This window comes from Passer domesticus, chromosome 6 (genome assembly GCF_036417665.1).
Source record: "Passer domesticus isolate bPasDom1 chromosome 6, bPasDom1.hap1, whole genome shotgun sequence".
Classification (NCBI taxonomy): Eukaryota; Metazoa; Chordata; class Aves; order Passeriformes; family Passeridae; genus Passer; species Passer domesticus.
This window is the reverse complement of record NC_087479.1, coordinates 40,518,721-40,545,222: the sequence shown is the minus strand read 5'-3', so window position 1 is coordinate 40,545,222 and position 26,502 is coordinate 40,518,721. Positions and strand designations below refer to the sequence as shown.

At 43.7% G+C, this 26,502-nt stretch overlaps 1 protein-coding gene across 6 annotated transcripts in view; it reads left to right on the top strand.

Annotated features, from left to right (window-relative positions):
• The window catches only part of TSPAN18 (tetraspanin 18), a 186,220-nt gene that overhangs the window by 61,197 nt on the left and 98,521 nt on the right, over positions 1–26,502 (top strand). Inside the window, exon 1 of one of the 6 annotated variants that reach the window (XM_064424926.1) lies at positions 3,084–3,177. The exons of 3 other annotated variants lie outside the window; for them this stretch is intronic. The gene's annotated coding sequence lies outside the window, so the exon portion shown is untranslated. Of the gene's footprint in view, positions 1–3,083; positions 3,178–3,425; positions 3,581–3,766; positions 4,076–26,502 lie in introns of those variants that run through there. 2 more of the 6 variants (XM_064424919.1, XM_064424921.1) reach the window with 2 other exon arrangements.

Sequence of the window (26,502 nt, the reverse complement as noted above, 5' to 3'; positions counted from 1 at the left end):
GATGAGAGAACATACTGATCAGTGTAACTTCAGTCAGCACTATAAGTGCTTGACATTTCAGAAAAACAAGATCTCTTGCTTTGCTGTCTTCATCTGGGAGCAGGTGATCAGGTTCAGACAGTCAGTTTGTCATCCTAAGCTCTTTGTGGCTGAGACCTTGTTTGTTTTGTGCTCTCAGAAGTGCCATTCAGTTCCACAGCAGAGTTAATAACACTGTGTGATTTCTACTGAGCACAGATTGCTCCTGGAATGTGCTATGGTTATCTGGAAATAGATTGGTATTCAGGTTCCAGCATGCAGATGCCAGAGAGTTTCCTTCTGCCCATCTGTCTAGGCAATGAGCTGGGCTGTGTGTCAGTCCAGCTCTAGGAATCACAGCCAAGCTGGATCAGGGTTGTACTCCTGCTTTATCTGCCTTCACAGCAAATTGAGAAAGGCATTAGTAGAAATACTGAGAGAGAATAATAGGAAAAGAAAGAGAACAGTCTGAAGGCAGAGGAAGAAGGAGGAAAGTTGGGAAGGAAGGAACAGGGAAACTGTGAAGTTGAGAACTAAGATGTGAAACACAGACAAGAAAGCATTTATAAGTAATCGGTGAGTTCCGTGGCGTGAGATTTATCTCAAAATTCATATAGTTACACCTATGAGGAACCTGCCATGATTTGTTCATAGTTTCCCAATATTGCAGTTTCTGCTGCTGAAAACTCAAGCCTATCAGAAGTGTAACAGACAGGCACTTTGGATTGTGATACATAGGGTGTAATATTCAAGGGACAGATCCTTCAGACAGTGGGAGGGCTGCAGCTCTAGGCCCTTCCGAAAAGGGAGAAAGTGGCTTTAGTGTTCTGGGCTAAACCATGGAACTCTGCTTGTTCTGATTTCCAGTCAAGTAACCTATTTATCAGAAAACAAGTAAAACAGCCCTCTCACATGTTGATCTGTCATAAAATTGGCTTTATTCAAGGTTGCTGTTATGCTTTAAGTTCACAGAGGATATACTATATTCTTTACACATAACAAAGAATGTAAACCCCAGCTTTAAATGCAAAACTCAGTTCAGCGCTGGCTGGGATTCACAAAGCAATTCCTTCATGACGGTGAAAGCACTATGAACTTGGGAAGCTAATTTTCAATAGTGGCCCCTTAAATTGCACAGTTGAGCATGTAAAAGCACTATTGTGTCTATGCTAGCATGTGGAAGATTTGAAAGCTGGGGTCACATATAGTTGACTTTTGTTCATTTACAAAACAGTTTCATAGAATCAGTATGGAAAACAGAAAACACATACAAGTCTTTGGATACATCACCCTGCACTTTTTTTTTCCAAAATATCAGAATAATGATGTCACTGGAGGGGAAAGGGGTGGCAGTTGTTGGAAAAAATGCCAAGAACGTCCCTGATGAGGAGAGGATCTTGTCTGTAGAATTTGGGCTGTTTAAAACCGTGGTGTTTCCATCAGGACTAAGCCCAGTCAGTTTATTGGAAACCCTCCACATGAGATCTGAGCATTAGGCCCTAAAACCAGGGTGTTGGGCAGGCAGACAGATACACATACTCCTTCATGGTTTATTCACTGGTACGGCAAAATTGCTTGGCAGGTGGGGTCCTGCAGCAGTCGAGGGGACAGTGCAGGGGTACACATGTGAGATTGTTATGGAGGGTGCAGGGGGAGGACCAATGCACCCAGTCTGGCAGGTCTGTAGAGCAAAAAGGTAATCTTTTCCTGAAAGAACTATGATCTGCTGCTTAAGGGGCATGACAAGCCAGCCTCCTGGAAAATAGCACTGTGAGTCCTTTGCAAAGGAATCAAATAAGGAACAAGGCTATTACCTCGTGTCACACTGTGTCTAATAAAGAAATGGAAATCCCCTACTCTGCCACAAAGAACAAGCAGAGCTAGGATCATGCTGTGTGACACAAATAAATGAATAGCAAAACAGAAATGGAAAAACATGGGCCCGAACATTACAAGAAAATATCAGACCCTGAAATGATTGCCTGTCTTAAGCAATAGACTATAACAAAACATACGCTTCAAATGCAGTCTGGTTGTGTAATCTAGTTTTGCTATTACACAGAAATAGATTTGGGACCATAACTGTTAAATTCTGTGTGTATCTCCCTGCTTTTTTTTCACATTAGGAAATAAAAGAAAGCCACCGCCAACAAATATCTGCACCTGGGGAGCCTTGTAACTGTACATTACCAGATACATGGGGCATTAGCAGAGATTATGCAGTGATGCTGGCACATCTATTTTTCCTTTGCATTGCACGTTAGACATTCCTGTTGTCTCTTGTTCCTCTACCAAACTTTGAAGGTCCAAATCTGCATCCCCCATCTTGCAAAGCATCATGAAATAAGCAGGACTTCTTATCAGCACCAGGACACATCTGTATATCACTTGCATGATCTGGCCCTTGTAGGATTATTCTCTCTGTTGTTATATAGGGACGCAATGTCCAATTTACTAAAGTCCAGTTTACTAGTCCTGAGCTATTGATTGTTACCGACAGTAACAGCGTTACTTCTGCACTCTTTACTCTCTCAGTTTCTTTTGCTCCAACCTGGTAAGGACTTTCTAAGTATTAGGAACAGCGAATAGTAATTTTCCTAGGGGATAAGTGAAATGAACCCCCTTGTGGATTCCCTTGTCAGATGCTGTTGGACTTGAAATACAGTCACTCTATGTGCAAGAGCAGTAAAAAAGATGACCTCTTGCAGACAGTTATCTATTTCTATGGAATTTGTAGCTGTCAAATGCTATTGAATTTTTTTCACAGGCTCAGAAGTTATTGGTACACACACACAGCACACGCCACACAACGGCACAAGCCTTATTTCCCCAGGCTTTTCCCATGCTGCAAACATGGGCTCTTCCCTTGGTTTGGTATGCATTTTGGAAAGGCTTCCCAGTCCCTCAGTGTCATCCTTTGAAGTTTCTCCGGCAGATCTTTGAAGGCATTTCAGCAGCTCTCACTGAGCTACCGGTCAACGAGTGACCTCTCTCCCAACTCCCCGTGTCTCCCCCTTTTGCATCCCAAGGATCCCCCCGGTGCATCAGAAGCCCATTGGATGTTACCGGGGTCACCCTGCAGACGAGGAGCAGGCAGCTCTCCTTCCCACCGGTGCCAGCTGCGAGCTCAGCGGGCTTACGGCTGCTCTCGGTCCCCGGGTAAGCTGCCCCTGGGCCGCCCTTGCTGGGCTGCCATTCCCGCACCCCGAACGGCCGAGGCACGGTACGGGAGGGACGAGTCACCGCGGGCTCCTGCCGAGGGCACCCGGGAAGTTTTCTGGCGAAGGAGAAGGCAGACGAGAGGCACGGGCGGGAGCGCGGAGCGCGGGCAGAGGCGCGCCCAGGCGGAGGGGCCGCGGTGCCGGGGCCGGGCCGGGCCGGGCCGGGCGGGGGCGGAGGAGGGAGCACGGCCGGGAGGTGGAGCCGGCTGCGCTGGCGGCTCCGGCGCTCCGCGGCTGCGGGCACGGGGCGCGCACGGCACTGAGAGCCCAGCGCTGCCGGGAGCCGCCGCCGCTCGGTCCGCCCGGTGCGTGCCCGGAGCCGCCGCCGCGGGAGCCGCCAGGTAACGGGCCGGGCTCCCTCTCGCTGCCCTTCCGCGGCCGCCCGCCGCTGCCCCGGGACGCTCGGGGGTGCCACGGGGGCTGCTCGCCCACCCCACCCCGCCGCTGCGCTGTTCCCCCGGGGGAGGGGAGGATGTGCGGGAGCGCCGTGACTCCCCGGGGTGCTGGGCGTGCAAGTTTGTGGGGCTGAGAAGCCCGCCAGCACCGCCGGCACGGGGGCCGGGGGAGGGCGCCCCGGCTGCCCCAGCCAGCTGAACTCGCCCCGCTGGTAACACCTCTCCGGGGTCGGGCCTCGGGAGCGTCTTCGGGAGCCTCAGAGCCTGTCCTCGGTATTTCTGTATTCTGCTGCCTCCGCCCGACACCCCTCCCTCCGGGATCCCTCTTACCGTCAAGGCAGCGGAGGAGCCGGGGAGCCCGCAGGCTGTGCCCGGAGCGCCCTGCACTGCGTCTGTCGCGTGTTGGGCTGTGCCACCACCCCTGACATTCGGATGAGGAAGGTGGGACGGTTCCTTGTGTTTTTTACTTCAGCCCGGGCTGGGAGGAATTTTCTCTTTCACACTTTGCTGATCTTCCATCCCGCTACCCTTGGTCAATGCCCGCTCTTTAATAGAGATGTGTAGCTGCAGCAACATGTTAGCGAGGTACCACATGGGGGTTTTGTAAGCTGAACTGGGCACTTCAAGTTTTATCGTAACTTTTGTATTTAAGGTTATAGTGAGTGAGTAAATTTTCATTTCTGTTGTACTTGGGCGGTTTTCTGTGAAGTATGTTTGATTTTTTTTTTTCTCTAGCACTTCTCTCAGCAATTAGTAAGCTTGGCCTGATTACTGCTTGTATTTCTATAATAAGAGCAAATTTGGACACAGTTAATGGACTCTAGGCACAGAATTCATTCAATAGCCAGTGGCTACCAAAGCTGGTTGGGCAGAAGTGGGCTGGAGAGGGTTGTGTGCCTGACAGGGTATATGCTAATTGCGTCCATGGGCTCGCCTTGGACTTTTGCTAGTAGGTAAAAAGTTGGAGTTGTTAAAGAGTTGTCTTAATTCAACAAGATGTATGCAAGTGTTTGATGGATTCTACCAGTAAAATGCTTATTTTGAAACTCAGTGGTTTTGGTAAGGAGCAGTAGTTGTTCCGTCACAAAAGTATAGAAACAGAGCAAAAGGCAGGGATGTCATTTGGAGAAATAGGTACATTCTTTATTTTTTTCATAATTTGGGGGGGAATCTTTCAAATTCGACTGTGTAGCATAATGTAAAGATGCGCTTCTTTATCATCTGCTTTCACTGAAGTATTTTTATAGTATGTTAAAATGACTTGAATGTTTCACCCTCCTTGGAAGGCAGTTAATGTTTCTGTATTTGTTGTGGCCGAGGTACAGCTTTTGTTGGCGCAAGCTAAAATACCATGTGATACAGTTGCCACGAATTCAAGCGTAGCGGGGTGAGGAGAAAGGAAGAGCTTTAACTTCTCTGAGATGTTGCAGACTGCCAGCAAAATCCACACAAAATTCCCCCCCCCTCTCCGCAAGGCACAGCTGTGCCACAAATCGCTCGGCTCCCCTGCGAGAAGCGCAGGTGAGGGCGGAGTTATTCCCTGGGGAAGGACGGCAGAGCGGGGAGCGGGGCCGCGCCGGGAGCCGGGATCAGCAGCGCTCCGGGCAGCCGCGGCTTGCGGGGCCGGGGCGGCTCCAGGGGCAGGCTCGGGTGGGTGATGCTGGCGCTTTCCACGAGAGGGCTTTCTGCTCTCTCGCTGTGCCGTGTCAGCGCCGGCCGCCCCTCCAGGCGGAGGAGCAGGATGGGCTTGGGGGTGGTTTGCGCTCACGGGGTGTTTCAGATTTCCTTTGTAAATTATGGGGAAATCCCTTTATTGCCCCTGAGGTGTAAGGATAAGACATCCTGGGAAGAACACCAGTCTTCAGTTTCCAGGCTGCCTTAAAACTCAGAATGATCCCAACAACTTAATTTCCCCACAGTGGAAAGCGAGAAGAGGCTGAGTGTGTTTCTCACAAAAGAGGAGAGGGGTTATAGGGTTTGCATCCTCACCGCAGATGATGGCAACGAAGTACTCTATCCTGGCGTGATCTCATTTTTGGCTGCTTTAACATGTATTATACTTCTCAGGGTGGGGCTGGGCGAAAGGGAAACGGGAATCATTGTGTGAGTGCGAAAATGCTATCTGTAAGTCCTTTGCCAAGTTGTCTGTGTGTGAGTTCAAATAATTTCACACGCACAGCGTTGCAGGTCTGTTTTAAAAGGCAGAAACTGTGTCTGTAACTAGTAATAATATTGCAGTTCATAAAACATGAGAAACATCTGTTACTGTGACTTCAATTTGTTTCCCTCTCCTTGGAATAACCGAGTTGACAGCTCAGTCAGGTTTAATGTCCTGTGCTAAACCTTTGGTCGTGTGTCCCACGGCTAATTGTGACTCACAGAATCAATAAACCCAGCTCCTGCTTCTCTGCAGCGACTCAGTGGGGGAGTGGGAAGGGCTTCAAATCACAACGGCAGACGATGGGGGGGGGGGGGGGGGACAAATTTGGTTTTTTGCAAAGCTAGGCCTATCATATGCCCTTGCCTCTTTCAGTGCAGCAGAGCTGGCTGGGATCTCACTATTAGGGCTGAGTGAGGGAGATGGTCTACACTGCTGTAGGGGCAGTATTTTCCCTCATAGCACCTTTTGTCTTGCCTTAATCTATCCCAGGTTGAATACTGTAGGCAGTTGAAGCAGAGCCATCTCATGCTTTGATGTGTGTTTATTGGCTTTAGCATCTCATTCCCTTGCCATTTTTTTTCAAGTTAGGTTGCTCTCTTTCCACCCTACCTCCCCAAACAAAAAGAATTAGAACAGAGGCAAAATGTGAATGAAGTGACTTTGTATTTTTTGTGAATGGGTTTTCTTGCATTGCCCCTGCCTTCCTTGCTGCCTTCTGTAAGATCATTTCATAATTAAAATATTATGACTGTGCTTATGGTAGCCCTTCACTCGTGGCAAGGATCCTAATTTGACGTCAATGAAAAAAATAGTAGTTTCTGGCATAAGGGCAGATGACATTTCATCAGCTAGTGCATGCCCATTTTTTTAAAACCACAGTGCTAAGACCATATGGACAGATAATGAGTTTAAGCTGATAAACAGCTTACAGATTTGTCCAACTGGAGGACTTTCTTCCTAGAAAACACATTTTCCTTTAAAATAAATAATGAAGTTCCTGTGTTTTTATTTAATTATCTCGAGTCCTGTCTGTTCTCACCAGGCTGCAGGAAAACAGGCACAACTGCTCTGGGGACAGAAGCTACTGGATTTATGGGCCTGTAGGTCTTAGAGGAGAGGAAGGACTTGAAAAGAAAAGTTCAGATGCTACAAAATTGAGGCCTAAAGGGCCTAAGGTATCTTAAAAAAGTAAATGGTGGTTCAAGTTGTATTTGGAGAGTTTCCTGAGGTAGTGCATAGTTCTTGACATTGTGAAGATGAGTCATTGCATGAGTTGGTAGTAGGTCTGAGGTCTGTTTGGGAGTTGTAATTAAAGCAGATGGATATTATGCTCCTTGCTAACCCTGTGAGGCTGCTGAAGCAGTCCTTTTCTGGGGATACTGTTGCGAGACAATCCCTGCTTTTACTTTCTCAAGAATTTTTGACTAATTTCAGTATGATTTGTTTATTTGTTTAATTTAAACTGACACCAGTAAAATGGACCCATTTTTCTTGGTTTTTATGAGGGGGGGAAACCCAACAAGTGGTACAGTGAGAGCTGAAAAGTAACTTGTTTTGGGAAGGGGTGGTCTTTAGTTGTCACTTTAAAATAATGACTCAAAACCAAGCAGTGTATTTGCATGGGAGGGCAAAGCCTGTGTGTTTCTCCCTCAAGATGCATAGAAATGAGATGTTTCAGATCTGAAAGTGCTCATTCCCTTTTAAGCTGTTTCTTATGTGTTCTCTCCTTTTCTTCTTTTATTCCCCCCCTGGAAATAATTATTAATTTTAATTGGAAGTGGCAAATGAAGGAAGAAAATAGTTGCACAGAAAAATCAGTACAGACAACTCCATTCGTTCTCATGCTCCTTATTCCTTCTAAAACTTTAGTGTTTTGTGTTGTCCCTTCCCTTCACACTATCTACTTCTCAGCACTGGGAAGATGATTGGGCTTTAATTGTATTTCATTTGAGGATGTATTCCAGATGGCCAGAGCTTAGCTTTCCCATGGTCAGTGCTGCCTCACTGGTAACTGATATGGCAGCCAGGTTGCATTTGATCCTACCTTAGCTCATGACTGCACAGTTCAGCATCCCTCTTGCGTCCATTCCTTCCCCTACACCTACATGTATTCTTTTTTCACTGTTGTTTCAGCCTTGAGCTTCCAAACTGGTGAATGAGTTAACCCATCCCCTGGGAGTTTCAGGGGATTTGGGTGAATTCAGTGCCCAGCAAACAGTCCACGGGTCTCCTCCCCATCTAATCTTTTGTCTTGGAGCATTTAACAGCTGCTTTGCTGTTTATCATTTCTGCATTGGTAAATATCTGTCATGAGCTAATGTAGTGTAAATTTTCTGAGACTGAAAGAAGTGGCTATAGGAAGGCAGTGCGTTGGTCTTTTTCTGTTAACCACACCATCTGCTAAACCAATTTGTCAGCATGTTTTTATTTATTTTTGCACAGATAAAATTTAAAGAAACAAGCTATGTTTTGCTCTTATAATGGAATTTGCTTCTGCACCTCTGCCACCTTCTGTTCTTTGCCAGTGGGCTGCCCTTCATTGGTCTTCCTCAGAGCTAGAGGCAGAGAGTCTCACCATCCTGGTGAGTTGCGTGTGTGTGGGCTGTTTTGGATTTGAATTGCCTCTGCAGGTGTCTTGATACAGGAAGCTCTGTGTGACCAAGTACCTAATCTGAATGCTTCTTTTCTGGAGGACTGATATGCAGCAAATATTACATGACAATTGAGAGTAGTCATGTCGTGTCAATTTATCCCCACCAAGTTAGTTTCAAAGAAAACCATAACCAGTATCCTGTCATTGTCCTCAGAGATGTTGGAAGTGGGGTTCTGACTGTCACATGTTTTTTGTATGGATTTTTTTTCTGCACAGGAATCTTCTTGGCTGTGTAGTCCTTCCAACAAGGACTCCAATGACTGATATGGGGGTTCTTGTGTTTTGGGATTTATTTATTTATTGCTATCAGGATCTTCCCTTTGCTATGTATTTACTAAATAAATCTGGTCTAAAATGGAAGTTTCCTGGTTTTTTGAGAAATAAAATTATTGTAGAAGAGTCAATTTTTAAACTCAAATGGAGTTCAGATTTTTTTAGACCAGTCTATCACTTCAGGCAGAAAGAGAGGATGCTTTTGATGAAATAAGTAATGCTGAAACTGAATCTCATCTGTGTGCTTGATATTACTTGGTTATCAAAATGCTGCATTACTGTGTGAATTAGGGTTTAGGTCTGAGTTTGCTTAGTAACTCAGCTTCTGATCGACTGTGTTTAGTTCATCTCTATTCCTGCTTTTCTTGCCCTCATTTAGTTGGTGCATGGCTGTGTTAGAGAAGGATTTTGTTGGGTCATCTGTGGTGCCTAGTGTGATCTGGAGTTTGCCCTGATTACTCTTCTGGAAGCAGTATAACCAGAACCCTCCTTACCCCTGTTGCTGTGGTGTTACTGTCAGGAAATAAACCTTATAGTGGTTGATTCCAGGGAAGCGGAACTAAACCCAACTGCTAGTGTGAAAAGTCGTGTAGTACAGCAGACTTAATAAGAGCTCTTATATTTTCTCAGATGCCTCACCTGAGCTGTAAACAGCTTTAAATACATCTTATGCCATCCTAGATGTCTGGAAAGCCCACAAGACAGATGAGTGGAATGAGTATGGGACCGTAGGGTGACTTGTTGACTGTGGGTTAGTGGAACAGTTTGGCAGGGGCTCAGGAGCTTAGAGGCCCTGGCTGCAGCTTGGGTTATGTATATTGTGCATGATTCCTGTACTGCCTGTTTCTGCAGCTCTGTGCTGCTCCTAAGGCTCAACACTGAAATTGTAATGCTAGCAGCTTTCTTTTCATGGCCCAATGCCCAGTTTGAAGAAGGGTGATTTTGGTCATGTTGCTAGACATACGTATTTATGGCCCTGTTTCATCTGTTGAATTTAATCTGTTGGGGTATTTTTAACATTATTATGGAAACAGTTACTATATTTACTCCTTACAGAAAGCTCAGTGTAAGACAGTCTATGAGGAGAGAGTTCTAGAGTAATAAATATTGCACTAAATTATGATGTCTACACTTCTTCAGGAAAAATGGCCCAAATGAACTGACTGGCACTTTGCCTGTTCCTGAGACATGGACCTCACAGGGCACTGAGCTGGAACACTCTATGCTGGGAAAGCAATGATAGAGTTTGTTCTTGGCACATCTCATTTTCTTGTGGAGTGAAAATAAACCAGATCTTCTTGTACAGAGGGATCTTGTGCCTGTACTGGACTGCTTTCTCAGGCCTGCTGAGAACCTGTGTCCCATGAAAGTCTTTGGGACCTGTGGGCATCTTTCAGATGAAGTCCTCAAAACCTGTTGCCAGTATAAATGAGACCATGGGATTTTCACTGAATGGAAATTCAGTGGATTTTGGAATGGGAGTCACTATTGCTGTTATTGATGTGTTTATTTCTGTAGTCATTTGAAACTGGAATGTGTTTTAATGTTAGTCTTGCTGATAGAAATTGATGGAGCTTAATGGTAATAATAATATGGTGGGTACAATGAGGACATGTATGAGAAATAATGGCAAATAAAGGATTGAATGTGTCAGAAAGTCATTGAGAGGTGTGAACTTTAGATATGTTGCATTTTTGAACTGCTGACTTCCCTTTTTTCCTGCTAATGTCAGAGGGGATTCTCAAAGTTGCTTAGGTTTAAGTGTTTATTTTGTGTTGATCAACAAAACTTTTCCTTCCGATGGTAATATGGCATGTAACGTGAATCTTCTAGAATTACACCAAGCTGTTTTTCAGCATAAGTTACAGGAAAAATTGAGCGATAATTCTGGAAGTGCTTGAGGCACAATGCTGAAAGCACCAAAAGATCTCTTTGCTTTGGCAGCCTGAGAGTTGACAATGTAATACCTTGCTGATGTGACAAATCACTCTGTGTTCATAGGATTGAAAAAAACCTGCAAAACTGATAAGGATTTTAGCTTACAGTGATGCTTTGTTAATGAAAAACTGTTTTCCTTCTTTTAAATGTTAAGGAAAACATCAGTTAGGAACAGCATTTTGATGCGATTAAGAAAGAAAAAACAGAGGAGACACAAAACAAAAGAAAAAAAATCTAGTTAATCCAGCCAGTCTCTTGGAAGTCTTATTCTATCTCCTCACTGTGCTGAAGGGAGCAGAAGGTTTCAGACTTTGCAGTTTGTGTGTTCATATTTTGATACTACAGTGGGGAAGGTTTGGCAGGAGAAGAGTCAGAGTTAGTTTAAAAACATTAATTTTCTTTGTTAATGCTGCTGCAGATAGTTCCAACTTTCAGTTTGTAGTGGATTTCTTACAGTATTTTTGTAATGTGATGCTCTTTGGGAAAAGCTTTGAAGCTCTGCACTAGCCTTGGGGAGCAGAGGGCTTTGGGAGGGGGGTTGGACTCACTCTCGAGCGATATCACGGATTTTACTGCTCAGAACTGAGGTGGGTGAATGCCAGCATTCCTAACATCAGCCTGCTGTAGACACTCCTTAGCTGTGGGAAAGTTGCCTTGCTTTTCTGAGCATCTGTTTCACCAGCTGTGAAAATGAAGACAGTACCCTCAGCACCGGCTATGATGAACGTTCTTGTTAGCTAATCTTGCTAAAGTGCATTGGAAGTGTGAAGCGTTGTGGGTTGTTGTTTGAAAGTGTGAAGGTTTAAAATGGTGTAAGCCGTGAGCTGGCATCTTTGTTGGGGAAGAGAAATATCAGCTGGGAGACCTTTGGCAACAGGCACAAAGATTTTGTGGGAAAGAGGAGAAATTTGCCTGTAATGGAGGGACATGAGTGAGAATTATGCCTCAATATAACCCTTTGCACAAAATCTAAATGGATTTATTTGGAGCTTTTAAAAGCAGCTGTCCAGGACTGGATTTTTCCCTAACACCAGTTGCATTTCCTTTTGCTGTTTTTCCAAAAAAAACCACACACTCTCCTCCACACACTTGCTTTTTAAGATCAAAGCTCCATTCTTTAAAGATATGCCAATGCCTTGTAATAATGCTCAGAAGGTCCCCTATGGACAGCAGTTCTGATTAGACACTGAAGAATTCTTTAATTCTCTTCATACTTATTAATGCTAGGAACATTGTGCTGATAAAAGGTGTGGCTTTTCTTCCCATTACTGTTACTACTTTTTCTTTGGCTCCCCTCCTTCCCAGACACTGCACTTATTCTTTAAGCTTTCACATTTTCTTGTCTTGTATAAACTTGGTTCCTTGGTTCTTGCTTTCAATTCATTCTTTTATCTTCTACAACACTCAATGAATGCTTAAAAATAATAAATATTAATAATAGGGCCCTTTGAACCAGCAGGTTCTTTGCAGCTTAAACTCACCTTTCCCTGCTGCTTATCCCCTATTAGAAGTTGCTATAATCTGCAGATTGTAGCTGTAATAAGTTCTGAAGCAGTGGCTGGGTTTGTGACAAGCGTAGGATTATAGCTCCAGGTGGGGAAGTGGCAGCAGGAACAGAGAACCTCAAAGGCACAAATATGTTGTTCCAGTTGAAATATTCTTAGCAATAAAGGAAGAGAAGCCAACAAAATTTAGTGTGGGAATAAAGCTATTTATCTAGCTTTCCGTGGAGTGTCAGTGACCTATATAGGGTAATCCTGTACTGCACATAAAAAAATGCTGTGTTTAGAAGTAGAAAAACATTCTTTCTGGAGAACACAGTTTAAGAAGACTGCACCTTTGGAGATTCTTTCAAGCCATTTCATAGGAAGTGTCTTAAATCAGCAAGACAAACTATGGTATACATCTCTGGTATTACTGTGTTTGCTTTGAATTCCTTGTAGAGACAGGTTTACTACTCCTTAGAGCTACAGGAAAAAAAAAAGATGCTCCCTGCCCCCATGAGTAAAATTGACCACACCATGTACAGCCCAGGCTCCAAACCTTTTGCCACACACACACATGCACATTCTCTTTTGGATATCAGCAACATTTTTACAGTCCCAGACTAAGGAATGAATAAAGTAAACATGAACAGAGAGTGTGAGGTTTTTCCACCATACCTCCTTCCCTCTGTTTAACAATGCAAGCTACTGGAGTAGGAGAAAACGACAGAATCCTGAGCTGGCAGGGCAAATTTTATGAAGATTTATTTGCTTCTTCTACACCATGTTGCAGTGGCCCTACTTAGGGGAGACAAGCTGTTCCTAAGCAGAACCTCTGCTGGGTGGGTTGCTCCCAGGCTTATATCTTCAGCAGAAACCACACTGGCTGCTACTTGAGGCTAGGACTGGCTAGGAGTCTTCAAGGAAGCAATTTGCCTGCAGAAGATGCTGATTTATTGAAACCATTTCTGCTTTGTGGGAAAGGATTGGTCTCCATTTGGCTCTCCTTCGGTGAATTTCTTAAATGTAAGACAGAATTTCATAGTCAAAACAGATAGGAGCCAAGTGGTTTGAGTTTTTCACCTATGCTGTCATGAATCCAAAACAGGGTCCTGAAAGCAGGTTTCCTACATGCCAGAAATACCAATCCTAACCACAGAACTGCTGTTCTAGAGCATATCTCTTTATGTATTAAGGATTCCAAGGTGTATTCCAAATTTTTGTCCCTATGTGAAATAAAAAAAATCTTTCAAGTCTCAAAAAATAAGGTTCCCTCCAAAAACTGAGTTCCTATCCAGGTGTCCTTGTGTCTTCTTCAATGGTCTTACTGTCTTTCCTCACTGGTTCTGCAGGTTTTTTCTCCCCTGGATGTGCTCTTATGGAGTAGAGCAGAGAATCCCTGGAGACCCTGGCAAAGCAATCAACTTGTCAGTGACAGGAGGGGAAAGACTGACCCTGAAGCACTGCTGGTGTATTTTGTCAGGGTCAAGGCTGTACAAGGATATATAAATCCTAAACCACTGCTGCCTCTGAGGAATATTATTAGAAAATCACCTTAAGCAGCCAAGGAAAATATAGCTGAACACTGCTGCTATGTTTGTGGCTGGGCCATTGTTGTTGGGCAGGGTAGGAAAAAATAATGCTTAGGGCAAGAGAGGAACTTCTTGGAACAGCATGAAACATTCTTGTGCTGGTCTGATTGCAGTGAGCTCAGCAAAGGAAGGCTAGCACATGGTTTCAGTAATAGGCCTCTTTCTTCCAATTTCTTCTTTCCTTGTGTTTTATAGAGAGGAAGAGAAAGTAGTCCACTCTTGATCCTTTCTTAATTATCCTAGAAGAGTAAGAAGATAACAAGAAGTCAAGAGGGGGTCTCAGCTAAGCTAGATGTATGCTTAGTGAGGGTGTTTGTTCTCTGTGGTTGTGCTCTGTACCACCAAAGACCCTGAATCTGGTTATTCCAGGGCAGCTCAGCTCCCTGAACCATGATATGCTCTGTCCTGCTTGGCTGCCAAGGGGACCTTTCAGGGGGTCCCTCTGTTATGAAAGGTGGGATTGCAAAATTGAGGTGCACACTCCAGTTCTGATTATATGGGAATGCTACTCTGCCTTTACTTTGTGTTTTGTTCTTGCCATTTTTAGAAAAGGGCAGAGTGGGGGGGAGAAAGACTGAGGGTTGAAGCTTCATCATTACATAGAGAAAGACAAAACACTCCTCTTAAAGGCAAAAAATTCCAAGCCCTTGCTGTGTACTTGAGGTTTAAATAATGGGAGTTTCCTGTTTCAGGGAAGCCAAATTCATCCTCAGATGGCCTCCACTAACCTGTTTTAAGACTTGTGTTCATCTTGTGGTAGACGAGGAGTCTGAGCTTGTCCTTTTGGTTTCACCCTTTTTATCCTTTAAGTTAACTGAGGAGGCATAAGGTGTGTTTACAGCACACAGAAGCAGCAGTGGAAGGCCTGACCTAGTGGAAATCAGAACCAGGATTACCATACAGCTTTTTTGGGTGCAGCATAGCATTTGGATCCACAACAGTCAGCTCTGGCAATCATATAATGTCAAAGCAGTCCTGGGTGTGAGATGAGCTCCACTGTGTCTGTCTGCAGAGATGCAGACACCAAATACAGTGTTTGAAAGAACAAATTAAAACACCATAAGCCTTGATTTTATGGTTTGGTTGTTTGTGGGGTTTTTTTCTGTTTTTTTTTTTCTTTTCTTTTTTTTTTTGGTAATAAACTGGCAATACGTACCTTAAAATATAAGATGACAATAATATCTTAATATGTTTTCACAAAAAATTTACCTAAGAAAATATTTCTCTTAAATTAATCAAGTCTAAGACCTCTAGGACTGAAATAACAGCAGATTACCAGTCTTGCTTATGGTTACAGTCATCAAAGAAACCTTTAAAGGAACCTCTAGGAGGCTGATTGCTAAGACTCCATAGATCCCCAGGAAGACAAAGGTAAGCTGCTACCTTTCTTCAGAGCCTTCAGCTGTGAACCTGTTCTCCCAATGATAGCTGTAATATGAGGCCTTTTTAAGGACTGTACTTTTTGCCCTATAAAGTCAGTTTGCATCTTCTAATCACAGAATGACCTGACTACTTTGCATCCATTTAATGTCTAAATTCTGTCCATTTTTAAAGTATACCTAAATCATTGCAAAAAGCAAGCTATTGATGTAAGACTTGATTCTTTTCTTCTGAATCAGTGATGGTGAATTGAAAAAAAAAACTAGGTTGGTCTGAAAATAGTTCCAGCAAGCTGAGGTCTTAGAGTATGGTTGAGCCACGCTCTACATTTGTCCTGTTGAAATAGTCAGGCTGCACCAGGATAGTGTTGTAAAGGGTTTGCCATAACACAGGGCAGGGCTGCATGCTCAAGCTGTTCCCTGAGACTGGCTTGCAAAATCCTTTTTGTGGCTGGAGCTGTATTCTTGTGGACTTCAATGTCACTGTCTAGGACTTGTCATTGAAAGCTGAAGGAGCCCAAGAGAAGCCATGCAGAGGATCTGTTTCCCTTAACATCCTCCAAGATTACATCTGTAGACTGTGCTTCAAAAAGAAGGAATTTACAATCTTTACCTGAAATCCTTGATTCTTTGTGGAGTGCAACAGTGTGGAGTAGGACTAAACACTGATTTTTTAAAATGGTATATGATTAAATGTAAAACTGCTTGAATCTGGCTGGCTTGTAGCCTCATGGGTAACTCCTCACAGACAAGATTTGTTTCTTCCTTTCCCCTTTCTGTTCTACTATCCCTGAGCTTTATTCCTTGTGATGAATTCTGCCTAAGTTGAAGCAGGGATTTGTCCAGATACACTATTGTCTAGCAAGGAGGTGGTGAAACAGATGCAGTTGTTGGGACTGGTGATAAGGTAATTTTCTCACCCTTCCAGTAACTGCAAATGTGTTTGAAAGAGGATTCGAAGTGCTGGTAGCATTTGCTGTTGTGTGTGCACCCTGAGATAGAGATCAGAGATTGGCTGCTGGATAATGAACAGAGCACTGTGCCTGAAGGAACAGATTGGGCAGGCATCTGAACTGTCCCGGACTGGCCCAGCAGAATGAGTCAGTTGCTCAGAAATTTTCTGGCAGATGCAGCCTCTCTGTTTCATGTCACAGCAATTATCTACCACTTGTTTATTGAGTGTCTGTGTGGTCCACATCATTTGAAACTCTCACACTTGCAAATGGATTGTATCTTTGTAGCACCTTTTTGAGGCAGAGAATTCCCATTTTACTGATGTAAGTGAAATCTAAATAACTTGCTGAGAGTGTTGTGGGAAACTTGTAACATACTAGAAAATAACAGAATAGCACCTATCCAAATTTTGCTCCTAGGAGAGATAGCTCAGGTTTAAAAAAATGGGGAGGGAGTATTTCCTGTGTCATATGATTTTTCCCAGCTAGATTTATCCCTAATAAATGACTTGCTTTGCTGTGCTCTTGGAGCCAAATGTTCCAAGTAACTCGATGATATGTTTCTAAGGTCTTTTTTTCTTTTTTGCTATGTTAACTGTGCATTTACTAAATTTGGATAGGACAACTTTTTCTCTGTAAATGAAGCTGTATTGGTGAAGTGTTTGGAGTTTTTTGCAGGGGAAGGTTAGGGGCAAGGCTTGGTTGATTTTTTTTTTTTCTCATACGAAATAAAGATCTTCTGAAGTTTTAAGGAAGGAATGGAGCTAGGGGTGGAGAAATTTTTGCCTCAGCCAAAATAGTCAATATTTAATGTTTTGGGATATGCACTAGAGTGTGGGAGACTACAGGTGGTAGCCCTGAGATCTGAACCTTCTTTTCCTCATAGAACTGCAGTACATTCACTGCTACTTTTTCTTTGGAATGTCAATTTCTTGCCTGTTAAATTTCCTTAGAAGTGTGCAGAGGTTCATAACAAGCATTTTCCTTTGAACAGACTGGTTTTTCAGACTGTTTTCCCCCAAAAATTGTGTTTGGGAAGAGCATATTATCAGGCCTAATAGCCCTTAACAAGTTAGTGACTCCTTGAGTCCCATGCTTTAGTGGCATCTGAGGAGTGATGTGGTCCTGAAGCATCTGCCTGTTTTCACTGCCACAAACCTAATCAAAGCCACAAAGTGAGATGGCCTCTTTCCCTGCCCCGAGGCACTCCCGGGTGCTTCCTTGAGAAAGCAATTTGCTTTGGAGTTATTAAAACAGCACATGCTGTAAAAAAAATAACATCCCAGGCACAGGTGGGGAGCTGCTGAGTATTAATGCCAGTTGTGCAGTTCAAAATCACAGCTTTGTTCTCGAGATTGTAATAGTGTTAAAAAATTCAGCCTTGATCTTGATGAGAGCTCGAGTCCCTGAGCTTGAGTGGAATCAGGGTCAAGGTTTTTAATTTGTTCATTCTTCAGAGATGCTGAGCACCTTCTGTGGCAGCTGAAATTAGTGGGAGCTGTGTGTGCTCAGCATTTTGGAAGGAAATCAGCATGTGCATGTGTTGTGAGTTGTGATGTACAGAAGCCAGGATCTCTAGGGGTTTGCAGTATCTAATACGATGCCCCCTATAGTTGCTTCTTAATTAAGCCCCAGACACCTTACATGGCTTCTCTTGAACTTCAGGACTCTGCTTTTCTTGAGACTTCTAACCTGGGAACTCCTTGGAGCTTTCTATTAAGGTATTAAGGGGAGAAAAACCAGTTGGTTGCCTCAAGCTGAGGAGGAAATGCTAGACTTGAAGGATTATCTCAGTGCAATGAATTTTAAAGACTTTTTGCTATACATGTGTGGAAAGCTATCAAAATGCTAATGGTTCTCTCTTTTTTAACCCTTTCAATATATGGAGCTGATGGAGGGGAAGTGAGAATGATGATATTCAACTGTAAAAGGACGGTTCAGTCAGAAATTAAGTTTTAAGCAGCTTTTCATCTGTTAGCCACTTCTCCCAGTGATAAGGAGGACTGATGCACCCATCATCTGGATAGACCAGCTCTGTATGAACAGTTGAGCCCATCTGCAGGTGTGGTGTAGGCCAGGTCCTCCCTGCAACCAGCACCCTACAGGAAAGGTAGAAGAGCTCACATTGGTGCCTCTCCTGCCCCCTGCCCACTTTGTGGGACATGCCCACAGTGCCAAGGATGCCTCGGTTGTGGGGGAGGTCTGTACCTGCCACAGCAACTCATCAAGTCCTGTACATTCCTGAGGGCTCTGGGACGGGATGGATTTATCTCCTCCCTGCACAGATGAAACACCAGTGTCCTACAGTGACACAGGATACTGTGTTTCACCCAGGAGACTCTGATTCTCCTGGATGCCTTGCCTCACCATTCTAAGCCAGGGAGGACAAGGGCTCCAGGTGGACACACAGGCTGGGAATGTTTTCTCCATGTCTGCCGTGAGCTGGGCAGCAAGGCTTGTCTAAGATACTGAGCAGGTGCTGTGTTTGCAGTGGTTCTGCAGTGCTGGGACTGCTCTGCTGCTGCTGCTACTGCTGCCTAAGTGTCTGGGCTAGTAAAGTCTGTGCAGGAACTGCTGTTCCAGTTATTTAGGTTTTTGGCTGAAGTTTTTGACCTGTTAGGAATATCTCATTCAACTCTACAGAGATTCTGTTAAAGTTCTGCTTTGAAACCAGGTAAATACTTGGCTAGCCAATGATATAAATGGCTGAAATTGTGTATTATTAGACCCATGAGACTCAGTCATTCCTTTAGCCATCTCAGAAATATTTTAGAGCAATAGGTCTGTCTCTGCTTATCTTTTTAATCAGGACTGGCCAGGCAATTTTAGCCCTCAGGAGAGCCCAAATCACTGAGCTGCAGGGCTATCTAGGCCATTAAGCTTATAGCTTTCAGGTTTCTGTGAACCTATAATGTTGTTTATTTATTATTTTTAAGGCATATTTACTGTTAAATAAGAGCTGCCAGCTTATTTCAAATCTTGAAAGCATCAGTCTTTTCCATTTTGCAGCTGAAGTGTTTGGTTGCTCCTGGGGGCAGGGGCAAGGGCAGGCAGTATGGAAAGGATTGCTGCAGGGATTTGTTTGGGCTTGGGACTAAGGAGATGGAGCAAGGCAAAGAGAGTGGAATAGGCTTTTCCTTTCTCATTTGACATGAGTTTGATGAGGTGTTGTATAGCTTGGGGCATCCTAAAGTAGATTGGATAGGACATTTGGGAAGCCAGCTTTAGGGAAAGCTGTTTTAACATGGATTGTTCTAAATAATATGAAGATGTGGCTGGTGCATAGTGCACTAAGCATCATGTTGACCATGGTTTCCTGTTTGGTTTCCAGCAAATTTATTACTTTAGTCAGTGTGTGTGTGTAAGAAGAAATAGCTATTCAGCCCATCCCCTTTGTATTTTTCATAGACAGTTACAATTCACTTGCCAATCTCATGTATATTAAAAGGCTGTTTTCAGTGGACTCTGTTTTCTTTAATTATTACATTTCTCTGTGGGTGGCTTTAGATATTGCAAACAATTTTTTCAGGATTCCCCCTGAAATTTTTGTGATCACTGGGAAAAAAAATCTCTACCTTTTTATAATTCTTATTTCTTGCAAAACATTCTTTTCACTTAATCTTGAAAATTTAAGGTTGCATGAATAAACAGATGTCTCTTAATGTGTTCATAGTTGGTTTGCAGACATGAATTTTAAACCGTGCAACTTCTTTGCATGTTCCATTTGGGTTTTTGTGTGTGCAGAGAGAAGGGAGCTTGAGCTGTATTCTTCCACCATAATCCCTCCTTCCATGCTACAAGATGAAGGTGTTGGCAGTGGGAAAAGTAGGATTTACAGTGGAGTGTAAGTACGTGACGTGTCAACATCACTTCTCTCATTAAATATGCAGGTAATCTCTGCAGATTAAATGCTAAGTACAAATGCAAAACAAAATCCTCTACTATGTCTGAAGAAATGTGCCATGCAAAGTCAGGGTTTTGGATGAGCCTGTGAAGCAGGTTGCTGGACTAGCCAAAGGGGCAGTGGGATATGCAGGCATGGTCTGTAAAGAGTATTTATTGGAAGGGAATGGGTCATGAGTCACCTGCTTTGATAGACGGCTTCTGCTTTGATAGACGGCTTTTTTTTTTTTTTTCTTTTACATGCCTGCATAGTTATAAAATCATAATTCTCCTTTCTTTTGACTGCATGAGCAAAGAATGGGTGTGGAAGGGCTGGTTAACAGCAACCACAGCCCTGATCGTGCAAGCTGGCATCTTTCAGAGGTTGGCTGTGGATTCTTTGCATGTACTAGTCTATGTTTCTGAGGTGAGAAGAATTGTAGGAGATGCAGCCATGACAGTAAACAGGAAAAGTTCCTGTTTGCTCATACTGAACATATCTGTGCTCTCCTCTCAGAGAAACTGAGGTGGTTTAAAGCATTGGAATGTTGTGCATTGAAAGATTTCAATCTTCAGTGTAGCAATAATTATTTCCACCAAGAGTCTTTGGGTTTCCAGATTCCCGAGACTGAAGATACCTTACCCCAGGACATGTAGCAGCATGATGGGTAGAACACCTTCTGGGAAAGAGAAAGTTCTCAGTTCAAATATTGGCTTGAACTTTAGGCAAAAATTCTACACGAACCAGTCTGCAATATTCCAGAAGCCAGACACTCAGTCAAATTACTTGTTGGATGAGCTGTGGTTGTTGTCGTCCATGTGTGTGGTCTTAGCCCATGGCAAATGAAAGGTAATGCAATTCAACTAAGCTCTATCACTGCTAAATTAAATTACCTCACATCACCTTCAGAGGATGAGCATGCACATGGAGAGTTACCACAGCTCAGCTGATGCCCAGCCTACTGTTACTGCAGTGCACCAGAACTTTATTGGGATCTCCACTGGAGAGTCCCAGTGGGCAAGCAACAAGTAATAGCCAGTTGCAAGGAGAAGGAATTACAGCTGTGCCTCCATTTAGAGAATGTAGTCCCTAAATCTCATCATATTTTTAGTTTGGGAAGTCCAGGTGGCTGATTTTGAAGTTGATGGAAAAAGAGGTTTTCAGCAATTACTGTATTTACTAAAATAAAAAAATAAAAATTTGCCATTACCAGCAGATATTGGCTCCCTCGCCTGTAGGGAGGTCCTTTTGCTTGTAACAGGCAGTGGTGCCAAATACACATTTTTTGTTCTCTTGGGAATGTGTTTCCTGAAAGATTCCTTTCATCTGCAATGAATTCTTGTGCTTTAAACACAGGAAATATTAATGGGGTTTTTTTCCAAATATCTGTGAGAACTTCTTTGTAAATGAATTGAAATTGTCCCATTTGATAGCAGATCAAGCAGCAGTCTGTCCTCACTTTCAGTTGCTTTGTCTCTGAGATCAGTATTCCTTGTCTAGGAATACCAAGAGGCACTGAATGATCTGACCTTGCCATGGATGATCCAGCAAGCTTGGCAGCCTGGAGATGTGTCCAATTTGGCTGCCAAAATGGGATTTGAAAGGGAATTGCTTTAAAGTGATGCTAGAAAGGACATAGGAATATCCGCTTTGGCTCCTTGAACTCCAAAACAAACTAGTTTTTTAACAAAACAAAAAAAGACACTAGTGTCTTGGTTTAGGGCAAATTTGGGAGAAAACCTCCCAAGGGGTTCCTCTAGGAAGCAGATTTAAGTGACCCCTCCCCGAGCTGGTTTGGGAAAAGATTTCCTTGGAGAAAAGTGGGAAAAAACTGTTTATTTAACAGGCAAAGCATTCAGCAGCACAAAAAAAACCCAAAAAACCCAAAAAAAACCCCAAAAAACAACAACAAAAAAACCCAATATTCAACAATAATAACACCTCTTGCCAATCTGAAGAGATGGCAATCTCAGAAAGTCCTTTTTGTGGGCTCTAGCTCGGCTCATCCAGTCTGTTCTCAGTCCCTCTTGTGCTGGAAATGCCGCGGCCCAGGCCCGGCCTGGTGGGCCACAGGTGGAGCTGCCCCTGCTCCTCTGGTGTTCAGTCCAGAGCAGGCTTAAAGAGTTACAAGAAAAAAGAAAACCACAGTCCAGGGAACTTCTCTGCCTCAGCTAGCTAAAAACTAACTAAAAGCAAAAGAGAGCTAAAAGAAAGCTCTGTCCGCTGTCTGTCTGTCTACAGACAACACAGTCCAGGAGCAGAATATGGGGGAGCAAGTGCAGTTCCTGATAACAAACTCTGAACTTCTTCTCTCTCTCCCTTCAGTCTTAGAACCAGTCCCAAAGGTGCAAAACTTATTTCTGGGCAAAACAGACAAACCAGGGTATAAGCATCATAAAGTCACCCCAGGACAGCTAGGAAGAGATGACTTTAGCAAAAGCCTCTGTAGGCAGTGTGTCAGCTCAGCCTCAGGAGGCCAAGAATGGCAGGCGGTGCCTTTGTTCTGGTGGGCCTCGCATGGGTCTGACCTGAGCCCTGGGGCTCGTAGTGTGAGGGTGGCAAGTGGGCCCTGCCAGCTGCACAACCTCTAAGAGGAGAGGGGAACAAGGGCTTGCTCAGAGGAAATGCTGAGTCTCTTGTCCCCAGAATCTATCCTGACAGTGACCATGATCCTGGTGATGACAGGCAGTGCTTTCTGCAGTCCCAGTGGTTGTCATGCGATGGTTTGGTGCTGGTGAGGTGATGCTGGCAGCACCACTGCCTCGTGATTATAGAGACAGGGTCACAGGTGCTTCTGTGTCCTTGGGACCTGGTTGTTCATCCTGTTTTCTTCCAAGCCAGGACTGAAATCTCCTGTTATTGACTGATAAAAGCTTTTGTGCTGAAAATTTCCCATTCATGTAGTCTCTCAGAAATCATCCCAGTGTGACAAACGCTTTCTAGCTCCAGTCTCTCTTTTGCTGTGATTTTCTGTAAACCAGGGCTGGAATGTGTTTCTTAAACATACATGAAGTTTAGCATCTGTTGTTGGTGACACAGATCGTTGCACATGGAAGAGTGAACGTGCAAGTTCATGTACAGCTTGCTTTCTCTGCACAATGAAGATGTGGTTAAATGGGAATTAGGATTAATGCTGGATTTAAGATTCTTGTAGCTGGCTGGTAAAAGCCTAATCTCCTCAAAGGCTGCAGGCAGGCTGGCATCATTCAGCTCAAGGCCAATGTTGTTTGCAAGATTTGAAAGAAATTGAATTTTGATTCTTAGAGCACTTTAATCATAGCCTTTCAAGATAGGGATGGGAAGAGCATATACTATCTCAAATGCAGCCTTTTAATTTCTTTAATGTATGACAGTCACCTAGGCTTCTAGGTCTGATGGACATTTGACAGTAATATTTTTCATTTCCTTTTGTAAAAGCTTAAGGATTCTGATTGATTCTAGAAATGTATAAATTGCATTCTGAAAGTTGATATACCAAAGTCTCTGTATAGGCAGAGTGAGATAAATCCAAGCAGGGCAGCAAACACTTCCCAGTTTAAAGTCTTAAGAGTGCTAAATGTCTTTCAGGTAAGCAGGCTCAGGACACGATAGAAGTGTGGAGCTCCTGGGTGTGATGTGGTCAGTTCAGTTCAGCCTGGTTTGTCTTTTGCTGTGGTAGAGATGACTGGTAAGAAATGTAATGCTGAGTCTGTGCAGGTCCTAAAATGAATCACTACATTTGACATTAAGGCCCATGTTGGAAAATAACAGGTTTTAACATGAAGTGTTGATGTTTCTCCTGTTTATTTTGGCTGCAATTTTTCTGTACCTAGTCTTTTCTGAAAGTTGGACATTTAGTTATCTAAATAACTTGTTTTTCAGTTAAATCATAAGGTAGACTTTATATAGGCTTTGTCCCGTGTTGTCAAACAGGACAGAGGTGTGTTAAGTTTGCCTGTATAGCTACTTCTGATTCCTTGTTTCCAGCTTTCTCTTTGATAGCAGTTTTGATTTGCTCAGCTAGTGATAGCCTGGCAAATGTGTCTGCTTTTCCTTTATTTTAAATCAACAGCCCATCCTGTGGATGGGTCACCTTTATGGGGAGTATCAAAGATCTCTTCAGTATGATCATGGATGCCACTGTCAGTCAAAGGGGCTCTGAGCCACTGAGGATGGAAGGAGCAGAGACATGGACTATATTTGAGTGGAAAGCTTGTGGAATGCTGCTGATACAATTCAATACCCGTGTTGCTAACAAAAATTACTTTTCTGCACAGGTAGTGATGAAGTGTCTTTAACTAGACCTGGATCCAGTCTTACCAGTTTGTTTTTTCTCAAGCCTACTTATTCAAACTCCTAGATAGATTTCTGTGGATTGCTTCTCTTTCCTTCTGTGCTGGTCCTCCTTGCTTAGGTTGCTTTCTCTCACTGTTGCCTTGTGCAGAACCTGTTATCAAATTATCCTATTAATCTTTTTAGTCATCTCTAAAACACTTACCATCAAGCAGGACATTTTTTCTGAAGTTTCCTTGCAAACCTTAAGTCACCTGGCTTTCAGCATGTGAAATTGAGAAGTGCACTGAGGGTTGTCCTTTCCAAGTCTCAGGGTCCACATGATGATCAGATTAAAATTTGAAAGACAGTGACTTTATTTAATTTAATAATGTATGTTTCTGCCCCCATTGTTCTCAGAGTTAAAGGGAGCATCTCAACCATTAGGCAGCTGAAATTCAGATCTCTACTGGGGCTCTCAAGTCCTTAAAGCACAAGCTGGTTGAGGTCATGTTGATGGGAAAATTTCTGTTCTGTTTTGTAACAGCCAAAGCCAGGAAAATCTTTGGTCTTTCAGCTCTACTCCCTTTACTCTTCAATAGAGATTAATGGTAAGGAACAGTGGATAGAGAGGGAACATAGGCAAGTCTGGCATCCAGCAGCAAAGGTCAGTAGAGATGCCTGATCTCTACCAGCAGAAGAAGGTTTATTTCAGTTGGCAAAAATCATCCAGCTTTTGCTGACAGTAAGAGACATTATCCCTCTGCAGAAGTCAAACAGCTTGGTTTAAAGCATGCAACAATTCATGGAAGTGCCTTGTGAGCATCTTAAAACTGTTGTTTTGTTCAGTATTATGACTGATTGGAAGGTTTGGGTTTTTCTGGTGTGTGGTGGGAGGTGGCAAAAACTGCTTGGAACAGCAGTGTGTCATGAGACAGTGCTGTGCTGGGTGAAGCTCAGGCATTTTTAAGCCTGTAAAAATTCAGGAGAACATGCATTAATGCTATTGCTTGTTGTTGTAGCCTCCAGCAAGCAGATAGGGAGCTATTAAACCTCTCTGAATAGAAATAAGGGTGAGGGGGAATATCTGATAACTTCAGCTTGTATCAGTTGTACAAATTACTCAGAGGAGAGCAAGCACAAGCATAGCATTTTAAAAAAGAAACAAACAACAGCCAAACCAACCAAAAAAAAAAAAATCAAACTAACAGGAACAACAAAGCCCTCTTGACACATGTTGGTGTGTGCCTACCAAGGGCATACAGGTTTTCATGGTGGCTGAACTATGAAAGGGGGGGAAAGGTGCCATGCTGACCTGTAGTTGAATCCTGTCATGTACATTAAGCACTATTTGAAGCCAAGGAATTTTTGATTGCTGTTTTGGCCAAAGCCTTGGCATTATAAAAAAAGCAATTGCGCTGGTAGAGATGAACGGGTGTGAACAAACTTGTGTCTTGTTCCTGGTACCTTAGACAGCCCAGTGATAGAAATGCCCCTTATGACTCCACAGCAGCAATTTCTTATTATTCCAGCAATGAATCCACTCTGTGCTCAGTGCTGAGACTGACAGAGGCCCTTTACTGGCACTGAAGCTGCACCTCAAAGCTAAATTTGCTCGGAGCAGATCTCACTGGTGATGCTGTGCTTTTCAATGCATTTGCAGCCTTGCCTCTGGAAGGCCAGCCAACATCACCACGGCTGGTGCTGCTCCACCAATTTTTCTTTCAAATTCCCCAGCTGTGGCCAGGAATGCACAGCCCCTGCACTCTGCCAGCGCGGTGTTTTGTTGCAGATGAATGTGGTGGGACGATCTGTAAACATCGCTGTGTGTTCTGATGGTGAACGTTCGCAAGCTGTTTGCACAGCGTTACTCATTTATGCCCCCCCCAGCCCCTTCAAGATCAGCCTGTGCTTTATCACTCCCGATAAGCTGGTGTGTGATCTGAGGCAGAGCCACCAGCCAGAACCGAAGGCAGGCAGGAGTCCCGAGTGCATAGTTTGGGGGCAGCTCGGTTTCTTTCCTGATAAGCCTGTGCCTCTTGCGGCAGTACAGTGCACACTCCTTTTAAACTGTAATCATAATCCTCTTTGCAGCCGGCGCTGCTATCCCCACAGGAAGCATTAGCAATATCACAAAGTGAGGAGACTTCATTGTTTTCCCCTAATCTGCAAAGGGAACTGAGACAAGACAGAGGAAACTTTAACCTATTCCATGCCTCAGTGGCAAATAATTAGTTTCTTACTGAGTGAGAAAACGGGGGAAGCCTCTCAGTTAAGATAAAGTAAGCACAAGGCTCGCAG